Genomic DNA, 18,503 nt, shown 5'->3' with positions numbered 1-18,503 from the left:
CCTTGGTTGAGACTTGTGATTAAGGCTTTGGGGTTTGCTGGTATCTGACTCTAGTTATGGAATCCGGAGACAATCTGGAGGGTTACAGGTAGCCCTGAGAAATACCATCACCCACTTGCAAGAAAACTGCTTTTGGTGATGTGGAAGAGACATTTTCTTCTCATCAAAGAACTCCATGTTCCACCATACTTTTTAGTCTCCTTGCAATGATGGAGTTCCTCGTTCTGGTAAATGTATTGGAGGAGTTCACTGAGAGGACATGACCTCTGGTTGGCCTATGAGCTGAACCTGGGCAATCAGATGCTGCTCATCCCCTTCCCTGTCCTTGGAATTTACCCTCTGCCTCTTGTTCTGCAGTGGGAGCTGCCCAATGACCCCTTGAGATAGTAGGATGTTGTTGGGACCATCTGGATATTATATGTAACTAAACCCAGTCAAGCCCTCTATATAAACTCTTAAGATTCTGGCAGGTGAATGTGGAGACCTACTCCTCTTGTGACTACCCAAGACAAGCTTCATGTATAAGTTCCCTTGCTTAGTAAACCTGCCACCTAACAATCTGGAATGGTCTGTCTCCTTTGGCCTCTCCCTGCCCTCCTTGTAAAGAGCTGGCTTTAGATTTTGATTTCCTGAGGTTGTGGACTAACAAAGAGGAATAGGTGATACTTTTATGCTGAGGTGTTTGAGAGCTGGTTTGGGAGTCTCCCTTTGCCTCTTCCCTACCAACAGCTACCATGTGCTCCACCAGTCCAGCTGCAAGTTGACTGAACTTCAACCAATCTGGAGCCATAAGCATCCATGTGGAATAAAGTCCCTGCCTGTCTCCACCAGATAGGTCACATAAAAGAGAAACACACTCTTGTTATGTTAAGTCACTGAGGTTTTAGAGTTGTTGTTACTACATCATAGCCCATCCTGTCCTTATTAATCAAGGGAGGCCATTAGAGAGTTTTCGATTATGGGGATGGCAGCCCCATCAAATAGGGGAGAGCCCCAACTTCTGCTGGCAAAGGAGGTTTAGTAGGTATTTTTTCCTGAAAACTACAGTTGATAATTTAACTAAGTACTTTGCCACTTGCATGCCACAAACGATCAATATTCATATTTCTGTTGGCAGTGAAGTCTTCATTGCCTTCAGATCTAACTAGGTTAGATGAACTGTCCTCAGTGCCTAAACCTGATAGTCTGCTTCCTGGAATCCCTTATAATATCAGATTCTTTTGGTAAGAAGAAACAATCTTCATTTGAGGAATCTTGCTGGCAAAAAATTCTGGGGAAAAAAATGGCTTCCAGATTTGTAAAATGTTCTAGATCAGAGATGGTATTGACTTGCCAAAAGAATTCCAGCCTTTGCCAAGTATTTCTCTTTAAATTATGTTCTCAGCTTATTGTGAATACCCATTATTTGTTTTTCTGCATCTATTAATGTGAGAATCACTGTTAAAATGTTATTGGCTAGCAGAAAGTTTGAGATATTAAATGCTTGTGGTACATGATAAAAATGATCGATATGGAGGATGTCTTATGCTTAGGATTGTTGCCATCTTATGCTGGGTTCTTCTCAAGGATAATGGACTTGCCTATTCGATTCCAAGTTTACAGTATATTGAACAGTGCCTAGAATATAATGTGCTCGCTAAAAGTTATTGAATGACTGACTAAATAAATGTGCATTTCAGCATCTTAAAAACATGTATTGAAAGAACAGTATAGGCCAGCTCTGGGCTACAATTCAAAGAATAAAGATGACCTTAAGGAATTACAGAAAGAAAGTTGAGGGAAAAATTATAAATACAAATTTTGAATTTATTGTGTACAGGGAGCTATCAGAACACAGAAGAAACCCAAACAATATCTGATCAGAGTCTTGAAATACTGGCAGGAATTTTTTGGGTAAAGTGGAGGTGAGAAAAGAGGGTATTGCTGTAGAAAGAGGAAATAGCATAATGCCCTAGAGAAACTATACGCAGTTCACAAATTTTGGAGAATAATGTTGGAAGGTGGAAAGGGCAAAGAGCCAGGCTGAAGATGCAAGCAGAAGCTATTCTCATATTGGAGCTCAGTGCACTGGTCCATGCTTCCCAACTGTTTTTAACGCTATGACCCTTCTTCCCCATCTAACCTAGAATGCCAATTATGTAAACCAAATAAAAATAAAATGTTATTAGTATATTTTTAATGCTCAACATTTATATAATACAGAGGACAGTGAGAATAATGTGTATTTTTATGAAATAGAGACTTTGATCTGAGAAATTGTATATAAGATATTTGTGCATTTTTAGTACAGTTTAAAATATTTTAAATTTATGTATGTATGCATGTGCATACATGCAGATCAAGTGAAAAATTCAGATCAAGTGAAAAATTACTTCTACAAAATAATAGGGGTTTGAAAAATTCTACTCTAGGTGATACACAACTATTAAGTTTTTTTGTAATCAAGAAAAGACCAAAACAGTCAGCTTGCATTTTAGAGAGAAGAAGCCTAGAGCCAGTGTGGATATATATGTAAAGAGAGAGGAGACTGTGGCTGGGGGACCTGATGCTTACTGGATGTCTGTAAGTGCACCTTCCTTCTTGGCCTCCTTTTCATTTAGGTTAGAACCATGTGACCATGACCAGTTTGGATCAACTTTGTCACTTCCAGGCTGAATCAGAAAAAAATGAGTGCAGTTACTCTATCCTGTCTCTTCCTTTTTTGCAAGGCAGTCTTGGGTACTACTGTTGAGACAATGTTCTCACAAGTTGGAAACAGCCTGAACTGTTGTCATGACACAGAGGACAGTGACCATAGAGAATCAACTCTCTCCCACTGGCCCTTGAGTGAGAGAGAAATAAACCTGTACTCTGTTATGCCATGGAGATTTCAGACTTAGTTTCTTATCATCATAACCTACAGCCAATGGACTCATAAGATAATAAGGGATGCAAAGCAGAGATTGAAGAGAGGGGAAAATTGGAAAAAAATTAGTATCGAATTGGCAACAATTTGTAATTGATTTAATTGAGGGATTAGGGAATGGAAGGCATATAAATGACTGTAGATGTTAGGCTTGAGCAACTATGCATGAACATATAATCAAAATACAGAAATAGAATATAGTATTAAATGAGTTTATATTTATATTTCATTTGTAAAAGTACTTTTCTCAGTTCCAGCTGCATAGTAACTCAATAGATAATTTTTTTCTTCTATTCTTAAAATTCACATCATTTTATGTACCATAAAGACATTTAGCAAAGGGCTAATTTTCTTAAATCTTTTATAAATTATTATTATAAAACTAATAATTGTTCTGCCTTGAAAATTGGAACTTAATGAAAACAGGGAAAAAGTCATTTGCAGTACCAACCCTGTCTATCAAGTTTCTGTATCTACAAACAAGCTCAACAATTTCACCCACCAGGCACTTATGGCTGCTCTTTGCGGTGTTTGCAGCAAGCCTTCTGAACCCTACTTGCTTGTTTCTGATTTACTTCCTTTCATTCTGTTTCACAAAACCAGAAACTGGAGAGTGGGCCAGTTTGAAAGGAGATCAGAAATGGGCTAGGTAGTGAGGCCCCTTGGGCTAATTCCTGCTCATTGCCAGTGGAGGGTTTGTACAAGCCAGGTGCCACCCCTGTTAACAGGTTGACTTCTTTTGCCATGCCTTTTTGTTTGTTTGTTTTCATATACTTGAAGTCATATTATATATTCAATTTAGAAACTTATTTTTACTAAATTTCTCAACCTACATTTTTCCATCGCTACTGCATTTTTACTTAATACACTTTATTTATGGCTGTAATCCCATTTTATCTTGTGAATATATAATAATTTGCCCTGCCTTTCCTGTACTTTTAAACTTTTAGGTTTTTTTCACCTTTGCTGTTTTTATTTTAGTTTTTTATTACTGTTAGTCATGATGTAATGAACAACTTGATGTCTAAGGCTTTGTGTAATTAAGCCTATTTTGTGGGGAGGGGTGCCTGGATGTTCAGTTGGTTAAGTTCTTGACTTGGTTTGGGCTCAGGTCATCACCTCAGGGCTCTGAGAATCAGCCCCACAGTAGGATTCTGTGCTGAGCACAGAATCGGTTTGAGATTATCTCTCTCCCTCCCCCTCTCCCCACTCATGCATGCTCTCTCTCTCTCTCTCTTTTTCTCAGACAAATAAATAAATAAAACTGTTAAGAAAAAAAAAAAAGACTATTTTGGGGCGAGGAATGCCAGGAGTGAAATTCCTGCATCAAGGATAAGGCTGCTGCATAAATATTGCAAGTTCTTTCTGAAACTGATCTGATAATTTATATGCCAAAATTAATGATTAGATTCCCCTCTTCATACCATAAGGATTTCATTAAAAAGTAAAAATAAACATACGAATATATGTACAAACTATTGTTTTTCTGAACCATGTAAGGTAAATTGCAACCATGATGTCCCTTTACCTCTTAAATAACCACTATAATTGCTAAAATCAGGATATTAACAATATTAATCAATTATTATTATCAAATCTTCAGACCTTCTTTATATTTTACCAGCTGTCCCCATTACTACCTGAAAAGCAGAAAAAAATAAACGATATATATGTATACATATATATACCTGTATATACTGGGAGTGATGAAACACATATGGTAAAAGGTTAACAGCGGGGAATCTGGGTGCAGGATATACAGGAATTTTTGGATTATTCTTGCAAATTTTCTGAAATTTTTTCAAAATAAAAATGACAAAAGAAAATAATCAATGATCAGAAATAAAAACCTCTCCCACACTAAAGTTTTTCTCTACTTACTGTTGGTACAATTTTAATACCAGCATTTAGTTAATAGTTTTAGTAGTAATAATATATGATAGTCCACAATAAGGATTTTTATTTATAAGTTATGTGGTATCATGATTATGGGAGCATCACTAGAAACGTTTAAATGGGATACGACAAGGCTAAAGCTTAAATTAATTGTCCTTTCATTTAGAATCACTGCTCTGCAAAATAATCATGCACTCAAAATCATTTTAATGCATGTTTGTAATGAGTATTACCACAAATCTGCATTAAAATCGTTGTTCAATTCAACGTAATGCTTATTCAGTGAAAACCTGAAGGTCTCAAGATGTTAATTTTCTTATTGATTTGCACATTCAGTGTGTGTCAGACATATATATTAATAGTCAGGGTTTATGTTGGGTTCATTGACTTTTATTAAGCACTTCCAATTTGCTAAGTGCTACATACATGATAGGAGACAGTCACTGTTTATTTTCAAGGTGCTTTCCTAAGATTGAATAATAAAGACAGCTTGAGCAAAGCTGGCCCTGTGCCAGGCTTTAATAAGGCTACCACCCATCTCCTCCTTCTTCCAGATGGGGAGGAGGGGGTGGGTAACACGTGCTGCTTGGGGATGTGGGAAGAGACCGCAGGTGAGTGCGGGTGCACCTCCTCTCTGTAAGCAGCTTCCTCAGCTGTCATCTCTTCTTCAGGAAAGTCATTTATTTGGTGTTGTGCAGTCATTTAGAGGACAGTTCTCTGTGGCTCACCTCAGGATGACTTTGCAAAAGCAAGGAACTCTGGAAATGATGCAGGCAGAGTTTGGCCTCTGCCGGAGCTGTGTGGCAGATGGCAGCTTTGGGAGGCAAGAGGCTTGGCTGGGTTTGGTCTGGCCAGCAACCCTGGACAGCAAGGAGATGCTCAGAGAGCAGAGGAATTCCCATCTCTCTCTCCTGGCCATCTTGATCTATCTAGCCTGACACTTACCTAGTTAGCCAAAGTTTTCCCTGAATAATCTGAATTCACAGCGGCTCTCCTTTCATTGACTCTCAAGGGTTTAGCTGTGGGCTTTATTCTACTTTCAAAGTCTTGCCTTGGCCTGGATTCATGCCTTTGTTGCCTTGCTTGAAGGGTGTGTGCCTCGGTATTCAATTGGGTATAAAATCTCCCTCTTTCTTCAGAGACCAGGAGCAAGAGTTCAGTGGTGCAGGGTTCAACTCCAGGTTCTTTCTTCTACTCCAACTCTAAGACTTTGGAGAAGTATTTAAGCTCTTTTAGCCTGAGCTTCTGTGTCTGTTAACATAATAAGAAGAAGCTTTTATTACAATGGTTACTTCTACCTACACCTCTCTTCTTCAGGACCTTGCCCTTGGGATTCTGGATTAGATGGAAGTAAATTGAATAGACTAAATAAACAATTGGGAGATTTCACTAAACTTATTATACGTCTCGGAACGTAGGTGATACGTAGTGATGGTTACAGGCTCACACAGAAGAGAAAACTTTCATTAGCATTGTGTAGATGTGTTCCTACCTAACAGAACAAAGTCTCTCACTATGCCTTCTTCCTCCACTCTTTTCACTCTGTAATAATAGGCACCCTCTAAATAATTGTAGCCAAATGGGAAGCTACCCTTCCAGAGTTTCTGGACTAAAGTTCAACTTTGTGCTTTAGGACAGATAGGTCTACAGTAACCTCAATTTTATATATTGGTACGACTGGAGGCAATGGCTGAGTTCTACCAGATGGCCACAATATTTTACAGAGAGGAAAGACTCAGGAAGTAAAATAATTAGGACAACAAAAAGGACAAGAGTAAAGGAACCATGTGGCTATTCCAGGCGATTCTATCTCGAAATCCAGGGCCACACAGGTTGAGTATCACACAACCATCTTTGATGCCCCTGGGAATATTGCCAGATACGTAATTTGGACACAAAGGAAAGTTTCAGAATTTTTTTTTCCTGTTGGTTAGTTTTGTCCCAAATTCATTTGATTATTAAAAATTTTGTGATTGTTATTATAACTCAGTAATAACAGGAGCCTGAATCTTTATATTGTGAAACTCTTCGACATCCACATATAAAAGTGACAAATACTACAGTTCCTGTGTTGAGAAAATGTTAGCTGTTTTTATTATTACAAATGTCATATGCATTACTGAATCCTGCCACATGTGAAATATGGCTCCTCCCAAAGCTTGATGAACCAAATTACTCTAGCACCCTTACTTATACATTTACCAATAAACTGAATCTGCATATTTAAACTACTTGCATTTCCTACAAACCAAACCTCTGCCATTCCCAATCATCAAGCTTACCAAGCTCAGGCTACATCAAAACTAGTAGAATCATGTGACAATTCTACACATTTCTTTCTTTCATGAAAGCCAGCATACTCTAATTTCTCCTTTCTGTTTACCTTCTTTGATTTTTACGAAGAAGTGAAGTGTGGGTCTGGGTGCTTTCTCAGTTTTTCAGCCTAATCAGAGTTGAGGATCTTTGCTAGAAGGGAGAAGGCAAGTCAAGGCAAACTGTGTGAACATGTAATTTATGATTACAAATTTCCACATCTACTACACTTGACTCCATTGTAGTTTAAAGTCATTTTCTCCCATGTCAGATTAAAATGTATAAATTCTGTTTATCCTTAGAAGTAGGCATCTGAGCCTGTAGGGGCCAGGAGAGAGGTTCTTCAGAAATATCTATCACATAAGGTCTGGGGATCTTAGGAGCCAGGTGTTGATATGAGCAAATTTGAAGTAACATCCACAGGAACTGCTGACAAAACCGCTTAACTCTTCTCATCTGCCTCTTGTCTACTGACTAGTCTTGTAAATACCACTGCACCACGTGGGGGTTGACCCCTAAATGGCAGGTGTTGGTCAGTAGCCCTCTGTGGCCTTGGTGGTGAGTGACTCTCTTCCACAGGCCTGCGTACTGTTACCTGATATTCAGGTAGGTATCAGCCAACCTCATTGCTTAGATTGTGTAGCTAGAGGCATAACTTGGAAGGATTCTTCTCTTGGCAGTTTCCTCAACCTTACTGGGGCTTTAACATCAAAATGCAAGTCATAGAAAATCAAACAGAGTGGGATTTACATGTTCTGGAACAAGACGGTTGCTCCTGTTTTATTTGCTTCACTCAAAGGGCTTTGATGAAGGATGTTTTAATGAGACTGTTTCTCTGAACAGTTGGAACATCCATATAAATGATTGTTCTACAGCTTTAAAGGAAATTCTCTCATACCAACTCACAAGTTCTTTTTACCCAGCTCTAATTACATAAATTGTTATATAAACAGATGTCTGTTACACTAAAGTCTACTTCACTTGGGAACTCAAATCTTTCTGAGTTCATATGCCAGTGGGCTAAAAGAAGCATCTTTTGATGTTACCAAGGAACATTTTATGCCGTCAGGATGTGAGCAGAAAGGCAGTCATCAATCAGGCTCCTTTGCCTTCATGCTCCAAGGAACAGAGAGAAAAGACCCAGAAGAGAGAGCACACTACAAGTCTCGGCTTGATCCCTAACGGAACTCTTTATCTTGGTTAAATTAATTCCTTTTCCCAAAGTACACACTTTTGTCAGTGTCTCCTCTATAACTGTGATAAAGACAATAATATATAAAAGACTTTCCTCTGCAGAGTTTTATTGATCTTTATAAGAAAGTCACGAAATAGGTAAAGGAGAAACTGTGGTCTTCCATTAGACAAAGACTCATATTTCAAAGCCACAGTGCTAACACCAATTCATTCATTCACTCACTTATTCATTCATGCATGCATGCATGAAACAAGTATTTTTTTATTGTTTACTATGCACCAGGCACTGTTTTTGCTTCTACAGAATGAATGACTACAAACAGACCTGAGCATTGCCCTCAAAAAACTTACAGTTGAGGAAGCAGACATTAATCAATTAATAAGAAGAAGTTGACAGGATGCTTTAGTGGCTTAGTTGGTCAAGTGTCTCCCTCTTGATGATGGCTCAGGTCATGATCTCAGGATCACGAGATTGAGCCCTGAATCAGGCTCTGTCCTAAGCATGGAACCTGCTTAAGATTCTCTCTCTCCAGGGAGACAACCACAAGAAACTTAATCATAGGGAGCAAACTGAGGATTGCTGGAGGTGAGGGGGTAAGAAGACGGGGTAACCGGGTGATGGACATTAAGGAGGGCACGTGATGTAATGAGCACTGGGTGTTGTATAAGAAACAATAATACATTACATGTTAATTAATGAATTTAAATGAAAAACAATAAGGGAGGAAAAAAAAGATTCTCTGTCTTTCCTTCCCTCTGTCTCTCCCCTCCACTCTCTCTCTAAAAAAAAAAAATAATAATAATAATAGTTATAAGCCATGGTAAGCTTATGATTTGAAAGTATAAGAATTATAAGGGTATATAAGAAAGATACTGAAAAGGATCCGTCCAAGAAATGAATTTTGGGTTGAGTCTGAATAATGTGTAGGGTTTGCTTAGGGTGGAGCAGGTCAAGGGAACACATGAGGTAGGGCAAAATACATTATGCTTTGTGATCCTGAAAAAGACCAACTTGACAGGAACTTTACCAGGGAGAAGGCAGGGGGATAAGACAGAAGAGGGGTCAGAGGCAAGGGATCAGATTGAGAATAGCTTTATGTGTCATGTTCAGACTTTTTCCTCATTCTAAGAGCAATATGACAATACTATAGATATATATTTTTTGAAAAGACACATAACCAGACATGTATTTTTAGAAGTAAGTCTGAGTATAGTGTAACTAATCAGCAGGAGGGATCAAAAGTGAATGGGAATTACTAGCAAGTTGGCATTCTGTAGTCGGTTGTCTGTGAAGGAAAGACTGGAGTTCTAACTAGATCTGGATAGAGGGGCATGAACAGATTTTTATGGATATTTAGATAAAGTTTAGAGGCGAGTTTCCTTAGCATCTCCTACCTCGAGAACCTGGATAGAGTCCTCTTTTAGGATGCTCTGCAACACGACCTGCTGGAGCTGATGGTCTTCAGCTTTATATCTGGGGCAACCTCTCAGTTATGCTCTCTTTGGAGCTCCAAGCACTGGCTGCAGCTGCTGCCTTGGTCCACGTATTAGTAGACACTTAAAGACTCTGAGCCTACCTGAGACGCAGAAGCATGGCATTTCTTGGCTTCTATCTCCAAATCCATCAATTTTTCTGTACCTGATCCCACCCTTGCCTGTGATCTTAGGAGCAGAAACATCCCTTTATTTGCTGAAGGTTGACCTGGGCTTCTGTGGGCTGGACCTCTTTCCCTGTCTTCTGCCCCAGGACCAACACTTCACGTCTTGCCTTCCACCAACGTCTGAACGCATTTTTGCCTCTGCCCACTTCTTTCTCGACGGTCTGTGATTCACTCATTTCTCTTTCTGCAATGTCCCCTGGCTGCCACCCTGTGCCACCAGTCAAGGCCACGGGACCACAATTTGTGTCCACTCTCTTCCCACACAAGTCATTCCTGCTCAGTTTTCCACTATTTCACTAACAATCTCCTGGATATCAAGTCTGCTCTGTAATCATCAGAGCATGTTTTTGAATAATTCCCCAGCATTTGATGTTATTAACTACTTCCTCCTTTCAAAACTCCTCTTTGGGCTTCCACGACACTACTCTTTGCTGGTTGCCTCTTTTCCCTCTGATGATTCCTTGCTACAAGGTTTCTCCCATTTTCCTATTGTGACTTCATTATTGGCCTAACGTTACATTCCAGGGTACCTCCCTTTTCCCTGCTGCGACATGTGATGCTCCATTAGTTTTGACTATCACACACATGTTGTACTCACAAAAGGAAATTTCTAGCCTATACTTCAGTCCTTGATGCCAGTATTTTCTTTGTAAGGTGATGTGCACACCTATACTTAAACACCAAAAAACTGAAATTAAACAAAAACAAAAACAAACCCCCCAAACTCTTATGCCGTATATTTAAGATATTAATGATAAGAAGTGAACTGTCTTAGTCCTTTTCACTGGACATATTCAAGCTGAGTATAGACAACCATGTCTTGGATATACTATAGAGAAAAGCCAAACATTGAAAAGGGGGATAAAGTTAAATGAAACCTTTTTTAAGGACTCATGCAACCTGGAATTTAATCATTCAAATGCCTTATATGGACATGATGACGGTGATACATTTGGCATTCACATATTTAGTTTTATTAATTCTCTGTATATCCTTGTTATTTAAGTATTATGTCTGTATTTCTTGTGTGAACAGAAAGAGGACAAATTATCCATAATCACATGGCAGAATATAGGTGGCAGAGCTGAGAGTTGGAGATTTTATTTATCTCCTGACTCCAAACCCCATAACTTTCATATGACAACAGATGCTTCTTTGATGCCTAAGTATTATTTCTTCAACAGGATTGTTATCTTTTGAAGAACGATGAAAATAGACATTTATTATTTTAATCCCTTAGAACGCCTTGTCACTGTTCTGAGTGCAGGTGTAGATTTAGATTTCATGAGGGTTGAAGCTTGTAAAAAATTCGAGGTGCCGCTCTTAGGAAAAATGTATAAATTTATGAAGATACCTTCTGTGGCTTTGGCAGGGGCCCATACATTTGGGGGGCCCTGAAACTTAAACCTCATTAGTCTAATTACATGAATTGCAGAACTTATACTTGTTACCTAAACAGAATGATGTGTATCCTAAACCATTAGAGAAAAGAGTAGAAAAGCCCATAGAGCCACAATTACTCTAACCATTTTAGCTGTTTCTAATCAGTGATGTGATACTTTGGATGGTTTCCAAAGGAATTAGCCTATTTGTCTAAAAGCTGAAGCTCTTCAGGAGTATGTGAAACTGGCGTTCAACACAGATTTATTTGTTAATATTTGCTTGCCATTGGAAGTCATATTCTTCTCATTAGAAAGATATATTTGTAAGTATAACTTCTGAATGCTTCTTAGCCATCTGAGACAGACTTAGAAACCCAAGCAGAACTGTTGTCCTGTTCAGATAGTTTCTATGAGACAAGCCTCCAATGAGCAGATGTGAGAGATACTTTGACAACAAATGAAAGGTGAGGGGTTTGATCACAGTGATGGCCGGAAGCATGAAAGATAAATTAGGTACAAAGCAAGGAAGTTATTAAGAAGTGAGTGTTTTCAAGACCATGAAATATGTGCTCAGGCACCCTTGTTTACCATTACAGCTTGTTCTTGTCTAATATAGAATTGCTTGCTTTTCTCTGGAGTTCTAATCCAAAGTCACCCTGAAACGTAGCAACAAAGTTTATGCCTGAATGATTCACTTCCTTAACAGTGTGTCTTTTTAGTCATTACTGTAGGTAAGAGGATGAATGAAATAATATCGCCAGTTGTATTTCAGTCTTCAGGGAAATGGTGGATGGATGATTCTCTTGCTCCTTAAATTCCAACTTCAAAAATAGGCGGCTGAAAAAACCCTTACTTAAGCTTCCATCCTTGTTTTAAGAGGAAAGGAAAGAAATTAGCTGTCTTTGTTCAAGAAAGGTGTAGAAACATTCTTCCAGTGATAGCCAGCTGAAGACTGAGTGAGCTACCAGTGTTTGTTGAGAGTCAGCTACACTGAGGAGTTTGAACTTGGGACTAGCTAGACATATTGCTTATGTGCTACAGAAAGGGTTCAAACACTAGTGTGCCTTGGTGGTTTAGTAGTGAACGTAGCTGCCTTCCAAACACCAGTGAGTAGGTTTAACTGGATTATCTTCAAAGCAACTTTTAACTCTGTGAGATAGGTTTATTTTTTTATTTTTATTTTATATATTTTTTTATTGGATTTCAATTTGCCAACATATAACATAACACCCAGTGCTTATCCCGTCAAGTGCCTCCTTGTGAGATAGGTTTAAATAATGACTATTCCATGCTAAACAACAAAGTTTTGATTTAAAAAAGAATAAGAGAAAGAAACTTTGATGAGCTTTTGTTTTTCCATTTGTTCTTCTAATTGACATTTGCCATTGTGCCAGTAACTGCACCAACATATAGCAAATAAACTGGTGAAGATTATGTCTCACGATAGATCCTAAGACATGTGCCAAGACATCACACGGTTTTGTTTCATGTGGAGCTGTCCATGCATTGCCAAGTAACGTATTATTCAGGCATTACACTTGCCCTCGAAGCGATTCTTTAAACCACAGGAAAAAAAAAAGAAGAAAGAATAGCTATAATTTAGGACATAAATAATCAATGCAATGAAACAAAGACTATGGATAGTGACAAATGAAGACAAGAATGCTGACTATAGATATTAATGCTGATCTTAAACAAAAAGATTCATAAAATAAAATGGGTACTTATATTTTCTGTCACCAGGCTTCAATGAATTTCTGCTTTCAATAGCTGCACAAAGCCTTTTCTCCAAGTGCATATGAGGTTTTCATGTACTATGCTTACTAATGACCCAGAGTTCCTTATTTTGTCCAAGTAAAGATTATATAGAGCTTTTTCCATTTTACACTAGCAGCAGTTACTTCATTTTACACTATCAACAATTTGTTTAAGTAAATAAAAACAAAATAAGTAGAGACTATCTTCTTTGATACTGTGGACCAGGATTAAACATATTACCTTGTAATAATAGTCTTTATTGTCACCTGCCTGCTTTAATGAAAAGTAGATCAAGCAAAGTATGTGAGTTCTATTTCAAAAATTGTTATATGTTCCAAAAATTAACAATAATCATTATATTCAACTTGTATAAGACATTTTAAGTCTCATTGGAAACGATTATATTCCTCCAACATGATTTCTTTTAAGCCTGAAAATTAAAGCTGGGAAAAATTGCTGAATGATATTCTGTTAACTAATGATATTATTTATTGCTATTACTTAGCTAATAGTGCTACTTGAAATCACAGTGAATGTGAAGTTATCATTTGCAAATCCTGTAGTGCTCTGTTATCCAAGAGAAAATGCAAAGGTGCACACATAAGACCCAGGAACTCTGTCAGTGGGATGTTCATAGTTCCCCAAAGAGAGAGATGAGGAACATGTTTACAAGTTCTTATAGTACCTCTCCTCACAGGGAGTATAGATTTTTCTCTTGAATCAGGCATGATATTTGTTACCAGGTATTTGTTTGGTGGCCTCAGTGAATGCTTATAGTTTGGTCTGTATGTATTTATTCATCCAAATATGTTGCTTATGATCTGATTACATTACTTATGAAGAAACTAAAGCATCAGACTGATTTCAATTTAGGGGCTCTATACATACACCATCTGTTAGAAAAATAATAGATCTTAATTTTTAACAATGACACTGTGTGTATTATCATCTCTGTATCATAAACAATCCCCAAACTTAGCAGTTTAGGACAATGACAGGTTGTTATCTCATGGTTTCTGTGTGTCATGAATTCAGGAGTAGCATGGTTGGGCAGTTCTGCCTCAGTGTCTCTCGTGAGCTGACAAGTGAAAAGTAACTTCTGTCTGGATAAAATAGACCTTTTAATTCATTTCTGGTCTCAAAGTAAGAAGTGAAAGAAATCTTTTGGGGCATTCTTCACCACTACTCAAAGGTCATAAAGGACCAGTGAACAAGAAGCAATCACAGATAGCCAAAGTTGCTCTGAGGGCAGATGATTGTGCTAGCTCTATCATCTATTGGAGACTAAATCTCTGATAGTTAAAGACAGAAAAGCTGACACTGGGAATTCTTCATTAGCCCATACAATTTTAAGGGGCTAGACTGGTCCCTGAACACAAATTCTTTTAACTTCTAGTAGAAGTGAAAGTAAATTTACTCTGGCCTATGCTCAATATTTGGAACAAAAAAGGACATATAATTACAAATATAGATATTTAAAACACAGTAAGTGAATATTATGAGTGATTGAAGGCTGACAATTTTGAGAATTTATGAAATGGAAAAATTCCATAAATAATAGAATCTGTCCAGAACTAATTCAAGAAGAATGCCTAAATTGTCCTATAATGACTAAGTGAACTGAGTCAGTAGATACAAAGTTTCCAGCAAAGAAAATACTAGGACTCAACAGTTTTGCAGGTGAGTATTACCTTAACCCTTACATTATAATTGGTCTATGAGGTCAGTATAACTTTATATCAAACTCGGCTCTTACGCTTCTGTTTCTGCCACAAAAGAACCTTCACTAGTTAGCCTGCTAGTTCAGGGTGGATGACAGATACATGGGACAGACCAGACTCCTCCCCCACCAAGTTTGGCACCAAAGTACACCTTGATCCTGCTTAGGTCAGTTTAACTATAGTCTACCCACAGATACATGAATGAGTATAAATAATTATCGTTTTAAGCCACTGAGTTTTGGGGTGGTTTGTTATACGGCATTATTTTTTTTTAAGTAGCTACCTTATTCGCTGTAGAAAAAGCTTTTAATAAAATTTGACAACTATTCATGCAGGACTATTAATAAACTAGCAATTGAAGATAATTTTATTTTCTGTATAGAGTATATCTCCCATAAAACTATACTAGGTATTATGAAAATTTGGACATTCGTAATCCCCATGCACTACAAGTTTCATTTCTAAGAAATGCCCTAGAGAAACTCTTTTACATATGCACCAGAAGGAATATGCAGTCATACTTGTAGCATTTTTATTAATATTACAGAAAACCAGAAATAACCCTAAATATCTATAAAATGAAAATAAATTGTTGCATATTTATATAATAGAATAGCAAAAAAATAGCAAATAGCAAAATCAGTACATATGAATAAACTATAATAATATGCAACAACACAGATAAATCTTACCCACATAATACTGAGAATGGCAAAATGTTTGGGACTGCATACATTGTGAATTAATTTGTATAAATCTCAAAAAATGGAAGCTCTTAAGTTCAATATGGCTTCATAATAGTTATTTTGCTATTATGATTATAATTTGTGTGTCTGTTGCATATACCTATCTGTATTTATCAATATGATATAAAATATGATAGTATGAAAAATAAAATAGAGGTTTCTGTCAGAATGACATTATTATAATAATTTCAGTTGGTCAGTCAATAAACATTTATTAAAGACACCATATTTTAGCCTCAGTGGCTTTTATGAAGAACAGACAATGTGCAAAGATGAAAGTGATTTGAAGTATTGCTGATTATGCACAGTATTATATTTTGTGGTTATTTTTGCAGCTATAGAAATGCAAATGTCCCCTGAATAAAACAGGTGACAGGAAATTTGAAGCTTTTGAATATTATGTCTTATTTATTTGTGAATGGCCATTATGCGGTCAGGATGAATATGATGGTATCTATTCTCAACACTACTATTCAAAATTTTATAAAGACTGAATATAAACGGGACACACATGCTCATATGTATGCATTAGTTAGGGAAGGATAAAAATGTCATTTGTACACAATATAATCATCTACCTAGAAAATTCAAGAAAATCAATCGAAAAAACTATTAAAATTAAGAAGGCACTTGTATACAAAATTCAGTACATAATAACTTCTCTATACAAGGCAATAGACAATTAGAATATATCATGGAAAAACATCCCAAATCACAATAGCAACAGAAACCAAAAAAAAAAAAAAAAAAAAAACAAAAAAAAAAAACAAAACCAGTAAGAATTAAACCTAGTAAGAGTTCTAAAAGACAATTATAAAAAACAATGTAACACTTTCTGAAGAATACATAAACCATCCTCAATAAATGCAGAGACATAACAAGTTCCTGGAAGAGAATACATAACATTTAAAAGATGTTAGTTTTTCCCAAATTAATCTGTAAATTTAATGTAATCCCATATAAAACCCTAAAAGAACTATTTATGGAGCTTGACAGATTTAGTTTAAAGTTCAATTGAAGAAGAAAATAGCCAAGAATATTTTGAAAAAGATCAAAGGGTGATATTTGCCCATCCATGTTAAAAATATCTAGTGTAAAGCTATTGTAGCTAAACCTATGTAATAGTTCAGGAGTAGACAGCTTGATTATATAGAAAAGAGTAGTGCAAGATCAACTACAGCTACCTAGGGAAATTTCATATGTGACAAAGGCAATGTCATATGTTACCTTGGGAATTAGTGGGGAAGGAATAGGTTGTTTAATAAAAAAGTCATGGGACAATTTGAAAAAAATATTAAGTTTTGCCTCATCTCACACCCTCACAAAATTGTTTGGAAATGTATCAAGTAATTATACATAAATAACAAATATAAAATTATGTTTAGAAAATAAAGAGACTATTCACTTGTAATTTAGGGTCTGGAAGAGTCTCCTGATAAAGGGTCTAAATCCAGAAATCATCAAGAAGAAAGTTTTCATATTTGCCTACACAAAGTTACAAAATTTAAAATGGCAAAAGTCACAATAAGTACAAGTAACAAATGTCTTTATGAGAGAAATATCTCCCATTTGCCCAAAGGTGGAAATATAAGGATTTGATAGGAAAGAAAGACTGGAATCAAACTATGCATCCATCAATCCTAGATTAGTTGATGCCTGAGATCTCTGCACTGCAACGTAATCACATAGTACTATGCATAACAACATGGAAAGATCTCCAGTACATGTTGGAAATGGGAAAAGTAAATTGCTGATATTAAGTATAAAATTATGTCATTTAGGCAGAGATTGCTTCAAGTAAAATTATGTGTAGATATATAAGCATATAAAAATGCATACATGTATATATGTATATCTTATATTGCATAGAATGTCTGGAGGAATTTACAACCCACAGTTAACCCTGGTGACCCATGGAGAGGGGAATGAGATCCAGATACGGGGACAGAAAGTGACGGTTGACTATCTGTTCTTCCAGTGTAGTACTTCTGTGCTTGAACACTTTTTACAAAATATATTTTCTTTTTTCTTTTCTTTTTTTAAGATTTTATTTATTTATTCATGACAGACACACACACAGAGAGGCAGAGACACAGGCAGAGGAAGAAGCAGGCTCCATGCAGGGAGCCTGATGCGGGACTCAATCCTGGGTCACCAGGATCACACCCTGGGTGCTAAACCGCTGGGCTACTGGGGCTACCCTATATTTTCTTATATAATTAAAAAAATATGAAGAAAGAGAGCTTAAAATATAAACAAAAGAATATTTTTTCATATCTGTATAAAAATTTTGGTATTAAATCATCTACAGCTTGGTTAATCATACTACTTACATTTGCCTACTTGATTTATATTTGAAGCAAAAGTAAGACTTTCTTACTACAGTTAAAAAAAAAGTGTTTAACAAGTCATTGATGGTGGTAAATTCATGCGCTTCGCAGTTTCTTGTGCTGAATTTTAGGGACATGGGTTGACATGTATACATGTTTATGGGGGAGTGAGTGAAGAATGGCCTTTGACACACAAACTTACTGAGTTCTGGCTGAATTGATGTCATTCCCACCTCAATAAAAATTCCAACAGACATCTGTGGGGTTATAGCTGAGTTGAATACCAAGCTATATTTTAAGTTATGAGTAACATTCATTGCTTTGAATTGGTTGCTAAAGGTAGGTGTGTGATAAAATATTCTATATAAAAATGCTTTTGGATGAGTAAGCTAGTAATACCTAATCTTTTGAGAGTTGATGAAAGTTAGGATCTTCAGAAAAAAAACCTCAAGTGTAAAATTTTGTATACAGTGTCTCTTCAGTAAATTTCCCACTTGACTTTACACAAAAAGGGTATGACATATTTGCTGCACAGGGTTCAATATCCCCTTTCCCCCGACCCAACCACCTGCAATCCTACAAATATCCTTGGGTAAT

General features: G+C 36.8%; 2 long non-coding RNA genes across 2 annotated transcripts in view; one reads left to right on the top strand and one right to left on the bottom strand.

Annotated features, from left to right (window-relative positions):
* The window catches only part of LOC119875959, a 98,487-nt gene that overhangs the window by 15,650 nt on the left and 64,334 nt on the right, over window positions 1–18,503 (top strand). The window lies entirely within an intron of this gene.
* On the bottom strand, window positions 5,176–10,427 carry LOC119870748. Its single transcript, XR_005353633.1, has 2 exons — window positions 9,704–10,427; window positions 5,176–6,052 (listed from the first exon to the last, which is right to left on the bottom strand). It is a non-coding gene; the product is annotated as an uncharacterized LOC119870748 (long non-coding RNA).

The sequence above is a fragment of the Canis lupus genome, chromosome 1 (assembly GCF_011100685.1).
Source record: "Canis lupus familiaris isolate Mischka breed German Shepherd chromosome 1, alternate assembly UU_Cfam_GSD_1.0, whole genome shotgun sequence".
Lineage (NCBI taxonomy): Eukaryota > Metazoa > Chordata > Mammalia > Carnivora > Canidae > Canis > Canis lupus.
Note: the sequence above shows the minus strand (reverse complement) of the source record. Positions and strands in the feature narration are given on the sequence as shown.